The sequence below is a fragment of the Sus scrofa genome, chromosome 6 (genome assembly GCF_054392235.1).
Source record: "Sus scrofa isolate SSC_HxYL_T2T_F1_AM1 chromosome 6, Sscrofa_HxYL_maternal_Yorkshire_Landrace_v2.0, whole genome shotgun sequence".
Lineage (NCBI taxonomy): Eukaryota > Metazoa > Chordata > Mammalia > Artiodactyla > Suidae > Sus > Sus scrofa.
In genome coordinates, this window is record NC_139388.1 from 22569047 (window position 1) to 22590274 (window position 21228).

The window sequence follows — 21228 nt, forward strand, 5'->3', positions numbered from 1 at the left end:
TAAGTGCCAAGTGGTCACAGACTGTAGTTTATTCTACTCTGAATTCCTCAATACACATGTAATAGTGCCTTGCGTGGGATAATCAATGTACTAATTGAACTAATCAGTTTGTTCCCCTGTCTCTCATAGTTTTCTTGATAAGTCATTCCTATATAAGTATTTAAGGAAAATTTTCTCAGTAGGAGAAATAGATTTTTTCTTTGCTCATGTACCTACCTCAGAGTTCAGCATCTTCTCTAACTTGGTTAATTTTTGTTTGCTTTATCTTCTAAACATGTTATCAGAAATTGAACAAAATTGAGTGATTGTTTTAGAAAAAAATTACGAACCTTGTTTAATTAATAATTGTCAGAGAAATAGATCTGTTTTCTGCATGCATTTCCATATTAGCATTAAGTTTTTACCCAATGGGTTTATATAAAATGATGGACTACATTTGTTGTTGTTAAAACAGAAATGTAGACTCTAGATGGATAGTTGACAACTTACTAATGAGGTGATTTCGGGAGCATTGAGTGACCCACCAGAGATTGCCAACACTATCTTAATAGAGGTTCTTCTGGGTATAGTCTCGAAGAGATTTTACAAAGTGTGCTTTAAAGGATATTGGTAGTTGTGGCAGTTAATGATTTAAGTAATTTATGTAATTAGTGACATACTGCTTTTTTTTAATCTACAAAACTTATACAGACCACGTTTAGATTAGATAATGTTGTAGAAAGAATGTTCAGGTTAAGAATGCATTTGTAAAAACAATAAAGGAGGAAATTTATCAGCAAGTAAAATATATGCATCATAAAAACTTACTTCCTACTCTGCCTCAGATGATCGTACATAACAAATGTCAGTGTCTGTGCACATAACTCATGCTTAAGTTTCTAGCTAAAATGGTTCTTGATGAAGTAAGTCAGAAAGAGAAAGACAAATACCATATGATATCACTTACATCTGGAATCTCTTCTATGGCACAAATGAACCTTTCCGCAGAAAAGAAAATCATGGACTTGGAAAATAGACTTGTGGTTGCCAAGGGGGAGGGAGTGGGATGGATTGGGAGCTTGGGGTTAATAGATGCAAACTATTGCCTTTGGAATGGATTAGCAATGAGAATCTTGTGTGTAACACTGGGAACTATGTCTCATCACTTATGATGGAGCATGATAATGTGTGAAAATAGAATGTGCACATGTATGTGTAACTGGGTCACCACGCTGAACAGCACAAAAAAAGGGAAATAACAATAAAAAATTAAAAAATGGTACTCAAAGAGAGAACTAAAGAGCAAGAATTTACTACATATCAAGAACTGTCACAGGATAAAAAAAAAAGGTGGGGAGATCCCACTGGCTACACCAATAGAGGAGCAGCACCCATTCTTCAGACTTCCCTGTTACACACAGGAAGATAGAGATGGAGAAAGTAACACCCTAAATGGCATTTAGGGAAGTTAAGTGACTCAACCCTGGAGCAAACTGAAGTCTGAAAGAGGAAAACCATTTAGGAAATGATAACAAAGGCAAATAGACGTTAATTAAGGAAGATCATGAAGTTCAAACCCAATATAGCATGTCCTCAGTTCAATAAACTTCCTTACTCCAATGACTTTAGTAATGGTTGGTTAAAGGATGTTAAACAGGTTTTGTTTATTGGTTTTTAATATAGGATTTCTCAGAGGTATTAGAATGCACCTTTTTTTCCCCAGAGTAGGGGTTTTCAGACAGTGGTCTGAGGAAGCTTGGGGTTCCCTGCAACCTTTTCAGGAGGTCAGTGAGGTCCCTCACTTTTTAACCACATATCTCTGAAGTGTAATGATTTTCATTTACTTGAAAATGACTTGTAAAAGCAACAGAAACAGATAAAAGAATTCAGCTGTCTTCTATTAAATGAGACTTCAAGGAGATTGGAAGCAATGTAAAACAATTTCACATTTCTCATGCTTCTTTAATAAAAGTTGTTTAAGGCAACCTGTGATGGATTTATTTGCAAAATTAATAAACTAAAGTTTAAAAATATCTTGTTTTAAACACATAAACAAAACCTCATTAGCATCCTCATTTATTTTTAAGAATGTAGAATTTTCATGAGACCCAAAAAATTGAAAACTGCAATCCCAGAGGGAAATCTGGTGTGATAAGTTTTCCAAAATTATTTAAACAGTAGCAATACACACTTTTGCATGAACCAGTAATTCCAGAATCTTGTCCTTGTCCTGATAGGGCAAGGATCATGGAATAATCAGAGTAAACCATTACCGTGTTTTACTCATCCATCTTTTTTTTTTTTTTCTCCTGAGGGGAGAAAATGACTTATTTTTGACTACACAGACTCTTGTGCTTGACCAACCTTGCTGCAGATGCTCTTTATTACATGTTTTATGTCATTCTTCAGCTCCAGAATTTGTTTGACTCTTTTACTGTTTGTACTGAGGAAGGAGTCACCTCCTCCAGTCTTGGCTCACTGGCTTCAGGAGAAAAATAGCTTCTCCAGTCAATCTGGCCAAGGATTCCTAGGCTCTCTTGGGTCTTTTCTACACATGTTCCTACTCCCCATCTCTTGCTTCCTCTTGGAAGTGAATTAAGGCTGGATGGCTTCTGGCAATTCTGTAAAGCCAGGCCAGGTGCTGAGATCCTCCTACTTGTTTTTCCTGTGGTAGGGCTCTGATGGTGCTTTCTTCCAATCCCACAGGCAGGTTGGCTTTCTGCAGGTGCTCACTCATAAGCCATCTGCAAAAACGTGCATTTGTAAACCACCCGCACATGTTTAGGAAGGTGGCCTGCCAGGTGCACAGAGCTTTGGGGGCACTCATGGCCTAGTCATGGTGGGGGCGGGAAGCAAGTTGACCTTGATAGCTTATGGTGCATCTTTCTGAGGGAGTTCATGCAGTAGGGTTGACGGCCCTTTTGAGTTCTGATCCTTGGTTGCTGTGCTCCTAGCTTCTCTCAATTCCCCAGTGGTGCTGATCACTTTGGTATTCTGGTTTGGAGTGAGAAATAAGTGGGCTTCTTGAGCAGTGTCTTCCATGACTGGGAAAGCAAGGGACCCACTACGGTACTTTGCCACATAGGAGAAATTGTTGGGGGCCAAGGAGGTGTCTCTTGGCACTGAGATGTGCTGCTTTGGAGGAGAGGTGATGTAGGTAAGTTAAAACTGTTCTTACTCTCTACTATGTGTTTATTTGCAGATTTTTTCCTCCAATGGTGTGCGGAAACTTCTTCCCTGAACTCCTAGACTCTCGGAAAGGTACTCTTATCCAGGGGTGGTTGTCAAAATGAATGTTGTGTTGGGGGATGATGGTTAAAAAACAACAAAAAACACCCTCTATTCTGTTATCTTGCTGATGACAGTCCTCGGGATTTATATTTTGAATAAATATTCTCAGTTAATGGTGAAAATGAAGCAAATTTGGGAAACTTGGTTGCTGGAGAAGAATGTTCTGGATAATTGATCAATCAAATCAGAAAATGGGCATACTAGAACCTGTGGAGACTTTTCGTACAGTGAACACGTTGACTTGAGTGGAAGGGTCTGGTTTCTAATAGGACTTAGTGGATCAGATCAAGTTGGGAAAGTAGAGACTTCTTGGATATTTGTTTGCGGTGGAAAATGAGTGGATGAAAAAAGACCCAAAGAAAAAAAAGAGAAAGTGATTCAGATGAATTTCAACTGATACATGCTTCTTTATAAATGAATGTTGGAGACAAAAGTATGCCTGGCATGCAAAAGCCCATAGAACTGAAGTGGGCTTATGAATGGAGATGGGGAAGATGGGTAAGTCCTGGCGTATTAAAGGTCCGTTTGTTCTGTAGATGGACAGCATCGCCAAAAGTCACTGCATTTTCCCTTTGATAGACCAATGAATGTGTTATATGTTTGCTTTTGTGTTAGGATGTGTACTGTTAGGATCATGAGAGTATGGCTCTGAAGAGGAGAAACCAGAAGGCCCTGGTTGTAGTGATAGGGGTGGACAGCAGAGAGGATGGTTATTGCAAAGTGGAGAAGGGTGAGATGGATTGAAGTTTTAAAAGTTTTGCCAAACCTTACCTTCTGTGAGGCAGTTTTGAGATACTGCTTTTAGCCCCTCTCTTTCCAAGCTGCTGGCATAAACTGTGCCATCGAATGTCCACTAGGTTGCTGTAGGTGGACCCTGTCTGTCCTTAGTCATTACTATGATGGCCCTGGGGAAACCACGCCACCAGAGGGTGTAGGAGACTACGGGTCATCACAGCATAAGTTCTCTGTGTCACATTAGTACACGGGCAGGTCCATAAGAACACCGACTTCATGCAAAGGCAGAATGAGTTTTGAAACATCTTGTTTTTCAAACAGTGTGACTTTTGCTGTCAGTGAACAAGGCTAAATTATAAACAGCTCACAGATTGTTCCTGTTTTTCTTTGTGATGAAAAGGACTGCAAAATAAGATTTTAAGTATTTACAATCATCTAATAAAATGCTTCATGAGTATTTATAAGGTACTTCTTTAACTGGATAAATTGTAATATTAATCAAAATCAAGACTACTTGGAGTTCTTCCAAGAACCCAGATTATAGACAAAGCTTTTCAGGTATTTCTCAATTCATTAATTCTCAGTTAAGTTGTTTATCTCATTCTTTCTGCATGTACAAGAATGCTGTCATTTGACAGGAAGTCAAACAATTCGAATATGAATTGCTGTTTGCTGGTTTATTAGCTAATTCATGATGACTTAGAAGGAATTTTATTTAATATTAACAATATCCTAAGTGAATATGCATGAATGCAATTTTATTATGTTATGATTTCCTCTCTGTTCGGTGATTGAGACCCTGTGGGAAGCAAATTCTTACATCAAAGCTAATTTTTGGCACATCCTCTTTCTTCATCCTTCTCTCCTTTTCCAAATGTCCTCCTCTCAGTGGGATTGGGGCTGAGGCAGAGTGTTTCATGGAAGTGAGACAGATCTTGGTGAAATTTAATGGGTCATGGAGTTAGAAATGCAAGATATCCTTATCTTAGAATCAGCTGTGTTAGGCTGAAAGAATCTGAGCAGTGATCTAGTTTGCTTTCCCTTTTTGACACCCAGTCTGATAACATGTAGAATGAGGGAGTTGACATGCCACAAGAGGTCTGAGACAGAGTGCAATAATTGCTGTATGAAGAAACTTTTATTCTGCTTTGTATTACCCCTAAGTTGTTTTTAGCAAAGTTGGTTTTGAGTCTAATGGAATCTCAAGGATTTATAATTTACACACAGATTTTATTTCATCACACTCCAAAATCACTGTTAAAGCACTCCAGGGTAGAGAAAATAGTAAAAAGACAAGAGTTAAATAATATGACGTGCCATGGTAAGAGTTCTCCTATTCTAACAATACCAGTGACAACATGCAACTTTACTTGGGCCCCATTTTCCTGGAAAACACAGTCAAGAAAGCTCCGTTTTTTGTGTGTTTGTGGAAGTTGTTTATTGCAGAGATCCCCTCTTTCCCATGTGACTTACATAAAACTTGAAGATGACTTCTTGTTGATCTATATAAAGGCTGCCTCTAGACCCTTTAAATTCCCATTCTTGCCTCACAAATGATTAGCTGAACTGTTTATCCCCCCCCCTTAAATTTTCCCTGATAAATTATCCAGTGATAAAACCCCACTCTTATCACCCTCTCATATCTAATTCTTTCTAGCCTTGTTGTCTTAAAAGAGTACCTGTGATTTGTTTTCATGAAGTATGATGAGACACACAGATATGCAAATTACTGTCATTGAAAGAAGTTTTTTATACTCACAGATCCTTAGAAACAGCAGACAAGCATGACATGTCACGAAGGGCCATACTGAGAAGCACCAGGGTCAGTCAGGAGGCAGAGTGAATGGACGGTAGACTTGATAGTGACTTCTGCAGGAAGGAATGGGTGAGGCAGGTAAGCAGGCTTAGGTTGGCTAGTTAGAATAATGTCATCATCCACTGGGGCATGGAGTCTCTGCTGAGTTTTCTGGTACTTGGCTCTGGGGTAACGATAGCAGGGAAATAGTGGCCAGAGTGAGAGGAACCCAGTAAAGGAGGTGGCTGGGGCCTGGGCTGACTGACTGACCCACAGCAAATAGACTGTAAGAGATTTCTTTGCCAAAGATGTGTTTATTTGGAAACAGCAGTGTCTTGCTCTTTGGGTTCTACAACCATGGTGAGCAAGTCCCTGCATGGTGAGGGGAGGATGATGCTTTTAAAGAGGGAAAGGAAGGTAGGAGGGCCATTGTAAATGTGTTTTTATTGGCAGAGTCCTTGCGGGAAAGGAAGAGGGGTCTTTCTCCTTCTTGAGCTCTACTGTTGCTCCAGAGCACCAGAACTCCCCCTGACACACTGTTTCCTCCTTTTTTGGGGGCGGGGCTCACCCTCAGCATGAGGAATTTCCCAGGCTAGGGGTCGAATCAGAGCTGTAGCTGCAAGCCTACATCACAGCCACAGCAACACCAGATGAGAGCCATGCATGCGACCTACAACACAGCAACACCAGATCCTTAACCCATCGAGCGAGGCCAGGGATTGAACTTGCATCCTCATAGATCCTAGTCGGGTTTATTACCGCTGATCGAAAATGGGAACTCCCATTTCCTCCTTTTTATCAATTCCTTTTTCTAAAAACACTGCTAATCCAGAGTCAAGTTTTCGAGTTTTAGTAGCTTTTGTCCCTTGATGCCAGGAAGGATCTTCCCGATTGCGGTGTCTCATGTCAGAGAAAAAGTGCCGATTAGAAAGCTTACTGAGGTCGAATTTGAGGATCAGGGTGGGGTAGGAAGGAGAACTCTTGGGCACTTTTGATCTGAAGTCTTTTATCAAGATCATAGGCCTTGGAAGTTATCTGAAATGTTAGGGCATCATCAGAGGTTTGGCAACAAACTTCCAACATGCCTAGTCTGGATATCTTGGGAAAGTGGTCTGATTGGACATCATCTCCTTCAATTCCAGGAAGTCTCCTTTCGGGTCACTAGATGATACGCAGGTTCAGTCAGGGTTTGTTGCTTTCTTGAGGTGTATCACTTGAATCCAAGAGTCTGTTTGCTGGAGTTTGGTGGCATAAGGATGGGTTAACAGTACCCAGTGGGGGCCTCCCAAGTAAGGTAGAAGAGAGTTACCTGGAGGTGTCCTTTCCAATAGACAAAATCCCCAGGCTGCAGGGCATGATGCTTAAAGTCTTCATCACCTGAGAGCATGCAGTGAAAAGATCGCTCCGCTGAAACATGGTTATTTTGAACAGAAGCAATTAGGCATTTGCAATGTTGGGGTATCTCTTCTTTTGTAATTTGTGGGTCAAAAGAATCAGGAGCCAAGTGCATTAGGTGTCCTGTGACTATCTCACAGGATGAGAGGAGAGTTTGATTTCTAAAAGGGATGGATCTGAGGTTTGGAAAGACTAACCACCATGCTTTTGACCAAGGTTTTTGGACCTCTAAAAATCTCGCTAATTCAGTCGTAATAATGCTCTTAGTATGTTGGACTAAACTAGAGGATTATAGGTGGTAAGCACAGTGAAATTGTTGTGGAACTGGCCAGACAGCACGAACTTATTAAAACACTGGCTAATAAAACGGATTCCTCAGTAATGATGAAGTTTGAGGGGGGAGTTCCCCAGGTGGGAAGAATCTTTTCCAAAAGGACGTCAGCCACAGAAGAGGCGGTAGCCTGTCTGCAAAGGAAGGCTTTAATCCAGTGTGAAACATAGGGGCCATGACTATAACATATTTATCCATTAGATGGAGAAGGAAGTTGTATGATATTCACTTACCAGAACTCAAATGATCAATTAGGCAGGTTAAAATAGGTTGGGGACAGTACAAAGAGGCTTTCTTGGCTTGTTTGTCAGACAAGTGGGACAAGTGCTGTAGGGACGTTTTTAGCTTATTTTAGTTTTTCCCCACCAGAGATTCATGAGTTTGCTGCATGTTTGGTGGGGAGGAGTGAGAATTTTAGAATCTTGGGTAGGACTGAGTTGAGCTTTTTTTAAGTGAGAGATTTTTTTTTTTTATCAAACCAACAATTGTCAAATTTCCAATTTTGTTTTTCCTTTTATGAGGCCAATTGTGGTGCTTTCTTGAGCCAGTTTCTCCAAATTGTCTTTTGGGGAAATAGCTCTTTAGACCATGACAGAGGTTTGGCTGCTCTTAGTCCCTTTAAGGGCATCATTCCTTGTGGAAATAACAGCAACATGATTTCCCCCAAGCTTCCAGAAAGTGCAGTGTAGCACTCCCTGGAATCTTAATAATAGCTAAAAGGGCAAGTAAAAAGGACTGCACACTGTAATTCCTAAATGTAGGGGCAGTTGTAAATTTTATTTCTGCTGAAGGTAAGAAACCATATCAAAATCCTGAGCTACTTCAAAAGCATAGATGATACCAGTATAAATAGTGGCAGCTTAGTATGCCCAGCACGATATTTGCCTTTGCCACATTTTTATTTTACTTTATTTTATTTGTCTTTTTGTCTTTGGAGGGCTGCACCCGCGGCATATGGAGGTTCCCAGGCTAGGGGTCTAATCAGAGCTGTTGCTGCTGGTCTATGCCAGAGCCACAGCAACGTGGGATCTGAGCCGAGTCTGCAACCTACACCACGGCTCACGGCAACACCGGATCCTTAACCCACTGAGCGAGGCCAGGGATCGAACCCGCAACCTCATGGTTCCTAGCCTGATTCATTTCCACTGTGCCACGAATCATAAAAATTTTTTAATTTTTTATATTTTGAGGGGCTGCATCTGCAGTATGGAGGTTCCTCAGCTAGGGGTTGAGTTGGAGCTACAGCTGCCAGCCTATACCATAGCTACAGCAATGTAGGATCCAAGCTGCATCTGTGACCTACACCACAGTTCACGGCAACGTGGCTTTGCCATATTTCAAACAAGAACCATCAGTGAATTCTGAGAAGTCAGTGTTACCCAGAGTACTTTCCTGTAGATTTCAGGAGGAGTCAGGAGGTGGTCCATCAGTGTTAGGCAGTCGTGAGAGATTTTGTTGATGATGGAGAGAACAAGAATAGTAGGCTTATGGTTACTAAAATGTAAAAGAGTTTTGCAAGGAGCATTTAACAAAAAGAGTTTATGGTAGGTGAAGGAGCTGGAGAAATGTTGAATGTGATGAGAATTCAGGAGCACTTCTACTGCATGAGGGACAAAAAGAAGGTTAAAACGTAGCCCATGGGGAGTTTCCTGGTGGCCTTAACCAAAAGGGCAATGGTTAAGGGCATGGAATTCCCATGCCACACGTCCAGTTGCTGGCTATTTTGTGCTGTTTTCTGTGTTTTGAGTGAATACCCCAAGGCCATTCACTTCCTTTTCAAATATAAAAATGAAAAAAAAAAGGGGGGGGGGAATGTGACCATTGCACTGCCTAAAGGCAGGTGGATTTATCAAACTCTCCTTGAAGGTGTTAAAAGCCATGTCATCCTGTTCTACCCATAAAATGGGGTTGGAGTTGTTATTGATGAGTTAAACACACAGAGGTTGGGCCATGAGAGAGAAATTTGAAATCCAATTTCAGCAATAACCCATTAACCCAAGAAAACCAGTCAGTGCTTAGTTTGGGAAACCTAGGGTACTGTGAAACTTATCTGGATCACAGTGTAGCCCTTGTTCTATTAAAAGATATCCTAAATATCGAATTGGGGTTTGGGCAAACTGTAATTTTTCTTTGGTGACCCGTGTGTCCCTTGAAGGCCAAAAGTTTTAGCAAGTAGATAATAGCGTCTGGTGAGAAGACTTGAGAAGGAGAGCAAAGAAGCAAATCTTCCACATAGTGCAGCAAAAATAGAACCTTTAGGGAACTTTCTATCATCCAGATCAGCCTTCAGGAGTTGCAAGAAATAAAGACTCTCAGTAAAACTCCAAGGCATTACTATCCAGGTGAATTATTTCTCTTCCCGAATGAAAGCAAAAAGACACTGGGTAGCTTCATCAACTGAAATGCTAAAGAATATACTGAAGAAATTACACTAAAGAATTTAACTTTGTGTGGGAATATTGCTCAGAGGTTCTAGAGAAACCTCTGTCCCTTGGGTTTTCTCACTGGTAAAGGAGGAATGTCACAGAGACTGGTGCAAGGACAATGAGGCCCTGAGTCTTGTCCTCTGCTATGGGCTTTACGTTGAGCAGCTTCTTTATTATGGGCTATTGATGAATTCTGGGGAGAGGCTTTGAGGGATCTATTTGAATCTCAATGAGAGACAAGCTGTGAATTTTGCCAATACCAGCTGGAGATTTTTGCCATAAGGAAAGTGGTAGCCAATGGGAGGGGCACATGATAGGAGTTTCAAGAATCAGCTGTGGCCCTGTCAGAAATGAAACAAATCAAAGCTGTCAAAGGGACATTTAATTTACCTGACTGGTTACTTTGACTACTGTCAAATTCTAGAATTACTTTCATCTTTTGGAGTTATCGAAGTCTCAGTCTGGTAAATGGGTAGGAACATAGGAACTAAGGAGAAAAGGGTGTGAATCTCAAGGGACTTAGACGGGGGAGGGGGGATGGATTCAGAGACAGGAAGCTCTTGGGGTTCATTAGGGATCCTCACTGACTGAGCTGTTTGGTACTCTGAATCAGGGGCTGCTTTACAGTAATGCAGTGGAGCACTAAAAGTACAGCTCCAGATCCTTGAGGACTGGAAGAAATTCATCCCCACTCTGGAGAAATGTTTCTCCAAGCTGATGCAGAGGTTGGGTTGGGAAGAGCCCTTGAAGTTCCTTGGAGCCTCATTATTGAGAAATGAGAGGATGTTGGAAAAGCCAGTTAGAGTCTGAAGGCACATGAAAGCCCTTGAATGTGTAACAATCTCTTTTTCCAGTGTCCTGGCTTTTTGCAATAATAGCAGAAACTAGGAGGGTTTTGGTGTCATTTAGGAGCTTTTCCTTAGAGCTGACTCATCAGGATTGTAAGAAAGCTGCTTTGCCAGGTTGACTAAATGCCAGGTTTCCTATTCCATCCTGATTGTTTTTACTAGAAGGGCAAAGCCTCAGTTCAGCCCATTAATAAACATAGTGAAAAGCTACCTGGGTAGAATAAACATCTGAAGACAGACCAGAATTTACTTCAAAAACTGTCTGAAGTCAGTTGTCATAGTCATGCACAGGCTTATCACATTGTTGAGTACAAGCCTGAATCTTATTTCAATCTACAGGCTTATAAAAAGCCTTGGGAATTGCTCAGTGAGGTCACCTACTGATTGCTGGGGCCTGATCGTATGTTAGTGGGCTGGTCCTCTGGTTGTTGTGCTAGGGATCTTTGAGAATTTTCCCAATTAATAGTTTTCTTCCAATTGCTGAGCCTGGCCCACACTGTCAAGCATACAAACAAGCTGATGTAAGTCAGAGAAACCAGCTTGAAAAGTTTGAGTGATTATATTAAATTCCTCAGCAAATTTGTGAGGACCTTTTGTTACTTTGGAAAAATCCTCGACCATGGCTCACAGATCAGCTTTATCCAGAGAATATAAGAAACTAAAGGATTGATCTCTGGGTCCTCAGAAGGCTAATCATGAAAGGGAGAGTTCCTGAAAAATTAAGAGGAGAAGGGAGTGGGGAAAGTTTCAGAGAAAAGGGGGAATTTGGCAAGACAGTTTGTATGAGGGGATCGAGGGTACAGTGGAAGCCAAGGCATCCTAGAAGGGAAGGAGGAAGGTGGTATGGGAGGCAGAGTCAGACAAAGAAGCCGGGGAAGAAGAGCGCAAAGTTTCAGGAGCCGTTTTATCTTTCTTTAATCATTTGCATCAGTTCAATCTAACTTTAATTTTTAGGGAGACAATTTTGGGCTCCTGTGTAAACATTGGAAGCCTCAAAACATCAATCAAAATAGCATTCCATTCAGTTCTGGAATTTGAGCTATTGTAGTCCAGTTTGGGTTTAAGAAAATTAAGTTTGGGGGTTTCAAAAGTCCCCCATAATGATTGTTGATGCTCTTAGTTGCTTTTGGTCAGGTTGGTCCATTTAGTTAGAAATGTGCATGAATAAGTACTGGAGTTTTTAAATATAAAATCAGCCAGAGTCCCTGTGTATGTGGTGCGGTGGGAAGGTTAAACTATTTTGGTACCTGGGATTACATCTCTCAGAAGTTTTTCTCTACAGTCAGAGTCATTTTCAAATAGCTTATACCTCAAACAGCTTGATGGAAACAGCTTTCAACTCAAATAGGCTGTAAGCTAACACTAGCTAGTTCCAAGGAAATACGTTGTTCCCAAAGGAACAAGGCTATAGCCTTCTCAGACAGTTTCCAGAGAATAGCCCCTATTCGAAAGTCATAAACTGGAAGCTGAAAAATGGGCACAGTTTGAGTGAAGTAGCCTCTGTTCTGAAAGAAATGGGCTGATGGCTTCTCAACTGGCTTTGGTTAACAAGCTGATCTCAAAATCCAGACCAATGTGCCCAATGAGTACTAACATACAGAGCAAAACCTTGACCAGAAAGAGGAAAACCAGCAAGACCATAACATAAAGAAAGCCCAAATAAAGTATAACCTTCACACACAAAGAGGGCATGAGAAAGACTGCATGATTGGTGAGAGAAGCAGTGAGCACTGTGGATTCAATTGCGGGTACTGCAGGGGTTTGCTCCCCAGCCCCAGAACCTTTGAGGGTCTTCTCTGTCCTGGTTGGTTGGTTTACATATTGAAATGCATTTCCTCTCTATCAGGCAATTTTTTAAAAAATTATTATTTCTGGGAACTGGCTAGCACTAGTAGGACCAGTCTTTGCAAGATCAGTTAGCAAAGTCCTCAAGATACCAAAGCATCAGAAATGCAAAACGGGGAGCTCCCATCATCATGGCAAAAGTGGAAAGGAATCTGACTAGGATCCATGAGGATGCGAGTTCAATCCCTGGCCTTGCTCAGTGGGTTAAGGATCTGGCATTGCCGTGAGCTGTAGTGTAGGTCACAGATGCAGCTCAGATCTGGCATGGTTGCGGTTTACAGCTCTGATTTGACCCCTCGCCTGGGAACCTCCATATGCTATAAGTGTGGCCCTAAAAAAAGTGAAAAGAAAGGCAGAACAGAAAAGATTAATGTAACTTTTTATTCTATGTATACACCACAAAACCCCTTTTGTGTCTAACCTTGGAGATCTTACAGATACTATAGCCAGCGCTTTCTCTCTATTGAAGTAATCTTCATTCTTTATTACAGTACTTTTTGTGAATAAAATCTCTTCTTACCTATGTCCAAACATGTTTTTATTTGATACAAGGAAGACTAACAATTGGGTTTAGCTTAGTTGCTTTAAAGCAAGATTGGGGTGCTAGTGGTGGTGGATTGTATCAGATGGGCCAAATGCAGGCCTGAATGGGACTGAGCCTATTGCCTTGGACTTTGTCCTAGGAAAGAGATCTTTTGTTTTAAAGTCTAATCAGAGTCAATGTATGACTCTCCTATTGCTGCTCTAACAAATTTCTGTGAACTTGATGGCTTGGAACAATGCAAATTTATCACTGTATAGCTGAGAAAATCAGAAGTCCAAAATTAGTTGCCCTGTCCTAAAGTCAGGGTATCAGGAGGACTGGTTCCTTCTGGGTGCTCTAGAGGAGACTGTTTCCTAACGTTCCTCAGTTTTTAAGGGCTGCTTGTGGCCCCCTTCCATCTTCAAAGCCAGAAATAGCTCATTGTGTGTTTCTCATAATGTGTCACTCTGACTCTTCTGCTTCTTTCCTGGACTTTTAAGGCCCTTATGATCACGTCAGCCTTATCTCAATAATTCAGGATTACTGTTCCATTATAAAGTCAGCTGATTCCACCTGCTACCATCATTCCCCTTTGTCACATCATGTGACATATTCACAGGTTCCAGAGATTAGGTTCCTTGAGAGTCTGTGGGAGGCCATTATTCTGCTTTGCCTAGCATATATATATATATTTATTTTCCCACTGTACAGCAAGGGGGTCAGGTTATCCTTACATGTATACATTACAATTACAGTTTTCCCCCCACCCTTTCTTCTGTTGCAACATGAGTATCTAGACATAGTTCTCAATGCTATTCAGCAGGATCTCCTTGTAAATCTATTCTAAGTTGTGTCTGATAAGCCCAAGCTCCCGATCCCTCCCACTCCCTCCCCCTCCCATCAGGCAACCACAAGTCTCTTCTCCAAGTCCATGATTTTCTTTTCTGAGGAGATGTTCATTTGTGCTGGATATTAGATTCCAGTTATAAGTGATATCATATGGTATTTGTCTTTGTCTTTCTGGCTCATTTCACTCAGGATGAGATTCTCTAGTTCCATCCATGTTGCTGCAAATGGCATTATGTCATCCTTTTTTATGGCTGAGTAGTATTCCATTGTGTATATATACCACATCTTCCTATATGCCAAGAACTATAAAACTTTAATCAAAGAAATCAAAGAAGATGTAAAGAAATGGAAAGATAGTCCATGTTCCTGGATTGGGAAAATCAATATTGTAAAAATGGCCATACTACCCAAAGCAATCTACAGATTCAATGCAATCCCTATCAAATTACCCATGACATTTTTCACAGAACTAGAACAAACAATCCAAACATTTATATGGAACCACAAAAGACCCAGAATCGCCAAAGCAATCCTGAGAAACAAAAACCAAGCAGGAGGCATAACTCTCCCAGACTTCAAGAAATACTACAAAGCCACAGTCATCAAAACAGTGTGGTATTGGTACCAAAACAGACAGACAGACCACTGGAACAGAATAGAAAATCCGGAAATAAACCCTGACACCTATGGTCAATTAATCTTTGACAAGGGAGGCAGGAACATCAAATGGGAAAAGGAAAGTCTATTCAGCAAGCATTGCTGGGAAACCTGGACAGCTGCATGCACATCAGTGAAACTAGAACACATGCTCACACCATGCACAAAAAATAAACTCAAAAAGGCTGAAAGACTTAAATATACGACAGGACACCATCAAACTCCTAGAAGAAAACATAGGCAAAACACTCTCTGACATCAACATCATGAATATTTTCTCAGGTCAGTCTCCCAAAGCAATAGAAACTAGAGCAAAAATAAACCCATGGGACCTCATCAAACTGAAAAGCTTTTGCACAGCAAAGGAAACCAAAAAGAAAACAAAAAGACAACTTACAGAATGGGAGAAAACAGTTTCAAACGATGCAACGGACAAGGGCTTAATCTCTAGAATATATAAGCAACTTATACAACTCAACAGCAAAAAAACCAATCAATCAATGGAAAAATGGGCAAAAGACCTGAATAGACATTTCTCCAAAGAAGATATACAGATGGCCAACAAACACATGAAAAAATGCTCAACATCGCTGATCATAAGAGAAATGCAAATCAAAACTACCATGAGATACCACCTCACACCAGTCAGAATGGCCATCATTCATAAATCCACAAATAACAAGTGCTGGAGGGGCTGTGGAGAAAAGGGAACCCTCCTGCACTGCTGGTGGGAATGTCAACTGGTACAGCCACTATGGAGAACAGTTTGGAGATACCTTAGAAATCTATACATAGAACTTCCATATGACTCTGCAATCCCACTCTTGGGCATCTATCTGGACAAAGCTCTACCTAAAAGAGACACATGCACCCGCATGTTCATTGCAGCACTATTCACAATAGCCAGGACATGGAAACAATCCAAATGTCCATCGACAGATGATTGGACTAGCATATATTTTTTTTAAGGTTATGCACATAGGTGATACCATAGGATATTTTTCTCCCATTTTGTGGGTTGTCTTTTGTTTTGTTTATGGTTCCCTTGCTGTGGAAGAACTTTTAACTTTAATTGGGTCCCATTTTTTTTTAATTTGTTTCTATTGTCATTACTCTAAGAGATCAATCTGAGAAGAATTGCTTCAACTGATGTCAGAGTGTTCAGCCTATGTTTTCCTCTTAGAGTTGTATAGTATCCAGTCTTATATTAAGGTCTTTAATCCATTTTGAGCATAGTGTTAGAGAATGTTCTAATTTCATTCTTTCACATGTAGATGACATGCAGTTTTCCCAGCACCACTTACTGAAGAGACTGTCTTTTCTCCATTGTATATTTTTGCCTCATTTGTCATAGATTAATAGACCATAGGTGCTTGAGTTTATTTCTGGGCTTTCTGTAGTCTTCCATTGATCCATATATCTTTTTTTTTTGGTGCCAGTACCATACTGTTTTGATGACCGCAGCTTTGTAGTATAGGCTGAAGTCAGGAAGCCTGATTGCTCCAGCTCTCTTTATCTTTCTCAGTATGGCTTTGGCTATTTGGGGTCTTTTGTGTTTCCAAACAAATTTTAAAGTGTTTTGTTCTAGTTCTGTAAAAAATGACATTGGTAATTTCATAGGCATTGCATTGAATCTGTAGATTGCCTTGGGTAACATAATCATTTTGACAGTATTGATGCTTCTATCCATGAACATGGTATGTCTATCTGTCTCAATTTTGATTTGTTTTATCAGAATCTTAACTATTTTCAGAGTACAGGTCATTGTCTCTTTAGGTAGGTTTATTCCTAGGTATTTTATATTTTATTCTTGATGTGATGGTAAATGGGATTGTTTTCCTAATTTCTCTTTCTGATCTTTCATTGTTGGTATACAGAAATGCAGTTGATTTCTGTGTATTCATTTTGTATCCTGCGACTTTGCCAAATTCATTGATGAGCTCTAACAGTTTTCTTGTAGTGTCTTTAGGATTTTCTAGGTATAGTATCATGTCATCTGCAACTAGTGATACTTCTTCCTTTCCAATTTGGATTCCTTTTATTTGATTTTCTGCTCTGATAGCCGTTGCTAGGACTTGTAAAAGTATGTTGAATAGAAGTGGTGAGAGGGACATTCTTGTCTTGTTTCTGATCTTAGTGAGAATTCGTGGATCTTTCACCATTAAGGAATGATGTTAACTGTTGGATTGTCATATGTGACCTTTATTATGTTGAGATAGGTTCCCTCAATTTGCCTCTTCTGAAGAATGGGAGTGTAGGTATCTATGATGAAATACTTGATATTCACATGCATTAATTTAAACATAGCACATTAGAAACTATAATCTAAGATATCATCATAGAAATAGTAATGAATTTCCTATGTGTTAAGAATTTTTACTTTAAGCTACTTATTTCTCTCAGCTGTACTATCATAATACTCTTCTATTATTTCACTCCTACCATCTTCAATCCATTTCAAGTAAATTTAAAATATGGCATAATTATAACATAAATCATGCTGTCCCTGATTAAAATGCTGAGTGGTTTAACATTGCACATTATATTATCTAAAAGGATAAGTTCATTCATTCTATTAATATTTATTGAGTGTCTTAGGCTTTTAAAAATGTTAGTTATCAATCCATAATTCTAGACCTGAGGCATTTCAGATAATTTCTCTATATTCCTCATCAAGGTGGATTATAATCTAAGATAATGTGACTGGAAAAAGAGGAAGAAGAGATTAGAGTATTGCATAGACACCTTTAGATTGGTATGTGTGAGAGAGACTGGCCTAGCAAATCATGTAACATGATCTTGTAAAAACATGATCAACTTCATATTGATAGTAAATATTGCAAACAATGGTAATATTGCAAATAACTATTTTAATGTTTACTATTGCAAAAAATAGTAAATACTGCAAACAATCAATTTTCCTCAACAGAGCTGTAGGCCCTGCTTTTAGTTGCAGTGTCTGAAGATTTGATGGTAAATTTTCCTTTTACTAAGGAGTCATTTGAACACCTTTCTCAAAACAGGCAGACTTCCTTGTAATGCGATTTGTTTAGGAGCTGTTGGAATATTTAGTCAGAAACTCCAGACAATATCACCACAGCTATAAATGAAAGAAAAGATGACATATCAGATTAAGCCAGGTGACTGGCCACTTTTTACTAAAATGTTGGTTGATTTCACATTATCATCCTCAAAGGCACCCTAAAAAAATAATTTCACAGCAACATAAGGCCACATGGTGTAGGAGGAGGAAAATGGATTTTGAAAATAAAAGATGTGTTCTACTTTCTTGTTTTTGCATTAATGAGCTGCCTGGCTTTTGGCAATTAACCTGGCCTTTCTGAATCTTCATTTCCTTACCTTGAGATAGGTAATATCTGCTCGAAAGGCTTTTTTTAAAAAAGTTTAAGTATGTCCAGGACATAAATATATTACTTAAGAAATATCTAATTCTTCTCTATTTCTTGTCCTTAGTTGAATTATTTAGATAAATTGTTTTTAGTGAGGAGGCCTTTATTTGGGAGAGAAGGGAATATGGAGTTAGAACAGAAATGCCTAGACTAGGGATTTCTGGGTAATACTTACTCTAAGAAAAGAAAGTTGCCTTAAATCCTATTTCAAAATAGTAATTGTTGTTCTATGTTTTTCCAGAAGGATTTCCAGCAGCTGGAACTCAGTTTGAATTTAGAAATATTTGCAATCAGATATCCTGTATTATTTATTTTAATTTTTAGAAAAATTTTAAATTTTTTATTTTTTAAAAATATTTTTAGGGCTGTACCCATGGAATATGGAGGTTCCCAGTCCAGGAGTTGAATCGGAGCTGTAGCTGCTAGCCTACACCACAGCCACAGCAGTGCCAAATCCAAGCCACATCTGCAATCTACACCACAGCTCATTGCAACGCTGGATCCTTAACCCGCTAAGTGAGGCCAGGGATCCAACCTGCGTCCTCATTGATCCTACTCAAACTTGTTTCCACTGAGCCATGACAGGAACGCCTATTACTCCTTTTTGAAAAAAACCTTTCAGAACCTAAGTCAGTGCTTGAGACATGCAATAGATTTGCTGATAAATTAGTAAAAATCACATGAACAGGACAAATGGATACTGTAAATAGACAAATAAATACAAATAAAATTAGGATTAAGCTTATTTAACAAATGTCTAGTAATCAATACTACCATGCTAAGAACTGCCATTATCATAGATATATTTTTATATTAATATAATTAACAAAGCATCTGAAATTCTATTGGGTAATGTAATGATTGGAATCTTTCAAAAGATCAATCTTGCAAATTGATCTTTACTAGACAACATTCATTTTTATTCCTATGGACAGTAATGACTTGCATGATTTTCAGTTTTCTTTGTACAAGTTAATAACCATAATGGCACTTGAGCTTTTTCTCTAAACTTATTTTTGAGAAAGTGGTAAAAGTGGGGTTAAGTACTTCATTGTTCTTCGGAATTACAGACATTCATCTGAAGAAATGAGAAAAGATCTCAAGATATCCTCTTAAGGAGGAACATGTCACCGACATTGGTTTTTGTGAACATTTACCAATTTTATGAACGTTAGTCAAGCCTTTTTATGTCGACAATGTTCAGGAATATATATTTGTCCATGGTAGCCAAGGTTATTACATTCAAACACGGAAAAGCATTCTTTGGGGGGCTTGCATAACATAACTCAGGCCAAATAACTTTTTGAAGCCCCGGTGTGGTAGAAAACTTTGGAGTTGTGAGAAGCTAGAGGATTAATTCTCAATCCTTCAAACTGAGGAGTGCCACAGCTAATCTTGTGTCAACAGGAAATTCCAAGTCATCTTGCACTGAGTCATCCAATCAGTGTTAAAAACTGCTCAGGTGATGGGTACACTGTCTACTCTTCTTGGTTGTGTGAAGGACCACGTCCTTGAGGACAGTGCTGATACCACAAGGATTCCGCACAGCTGAGCTCTCTCTCTGCCTTGCTGTTTACATAATAGCAAATACTTTGAAATTTAGCTGTTACAGATCAAATTTTTCAAATAATGTAAAGGACTCGTGGGTGAAATACTGAGATGACAGGGATCCTGTATACTTGATTCCTTCTTTTCCTTACATCCAGTTTTTAGCCTATTTTAACAGACTGACCTCTATATACAGTGATGCACAGCAGTGCCCACTAGAAAATCTCAAAGCATCATTTACTGATCCCATGTGAAATCTAATTGATTATTCTCATTTACCAAAGCAAACGTTCCACATCTGTTGTATCCACCTGTATTTATTAACATCCTATTCCATCCTCCCTGTGTTCTTAGATTTTTTTTTTTTTTTTGAATAATCGGAGCAATGGGAATCTCTGAAGAGTCTTATATATATATATAATACACACTCACACACACACACGATTTGTATTTTTAGGATGAAATACTTAAGATGGATAGCAAGCCCCTTGATGGTCTTTTCTCCTGGCACCACATTATTCTTGGCTTTCTGCTCAAAAGTGACTTCCCTTTGCAATCTCTAGGTCTTTACATGCATTTAAATGCTCTGTGTGGAAACATTCTTCCCCATACTCAACCTTACCTCAGAGTGGCTTAGTAACTTCTTTCCAGATAGCAGCTCAAAACGTTAGAAACATCTTTTTGAACTGACTTAACAAGTCCAGTTCTTCTATTTGCTCTTAAAAGTCAATGTTTATTTCCTCCATGACATAATACCAGAATTTTATTTGTATATATATATAAAAAAATCCCAGTGCCTGTCATTTGCAGTAGATGATGACATGCTTTCAGGCTGTAGTATTTCCTGCCTTCCTACTGTTGGTATTCCCAGTGCCTCACTACCTGGGACAAAACAGGCACTCAATAACTACTTGTTGAGTAAAAATAAATGCTACTCAAAAATAACTAAACAACTTTAAAGTGATTGTATCAAGTTTTAAAGTATAATTTATATGTTTAAATTAGGACTCCTATACAAATGCATAAAAACAAAAATCTGACGATGTGTGTAATATTAATGAGAGGGGAACAAGGAAGATGCTAAAACTGGGTTCAAAGGTGAATTGGAAAGACAGAGATAATCAGGCAATCAGGAATGCAGAAATGAATGTAATAATCATTGCAAAACGGGCTGAAATTCTATTGGGTAATAAAATTTAATGCTTGGAGTCTTTTCTACAGATGGGAAAATCAATTTGATCTTTACTAGACAACATTCATTTTTATTCCTATGGACAATAATGATTTGCATGATACTCAGTTTTCTACAACTTGTGTCCCTATAGAGGAATATGAACAAGCCAATTGAAAGACTATCAAAGGTGCTTATCCTGTGCAATCAGATAATCCCTAGAAGGTCCCCACTCCTCTGAAAGGATACCTAATAGTATTTTTTTTTTTTGCAATTTTCTAAATATTTGACACTTTATCCTGTAAAAAAAAAAAAAATCTATTTCTTTCTTCAAAATTGCTGATATTCTCATCTCCATTCCAGAAGCCTAGAGAACTATTTTGACAAATCTGTAAATCCCGCTGAGGTTTAATCTTTAGATCATA

At 39.2% G+C, this 21228-nt stretch overlaps 1 protein-coding gene across 14 annotated transcripts in view; it reads left to right on the top strand.

Moving 5' to 3' along the window:
• The window catches only part of LOC146402252 (uncharacterized), a 1625488-nt gene that overhangs the window by 752485 nt on the left and 851775 nt on the right, over positions 1 to 21228 (top strand). For all 14 annotated transcript variants that reach the window (XR_014805638.1, XR_014805639.1, XR_014805640.1 and 11 more), the window contains one exon: positions 3182 to 3240. The gene's annotated coding sequence lies outside the window, so the exon portion shown is untranslated. The remainder of the gene's footprint in view (positions 1 to 3181; positions 3241 to 21228) is intronic.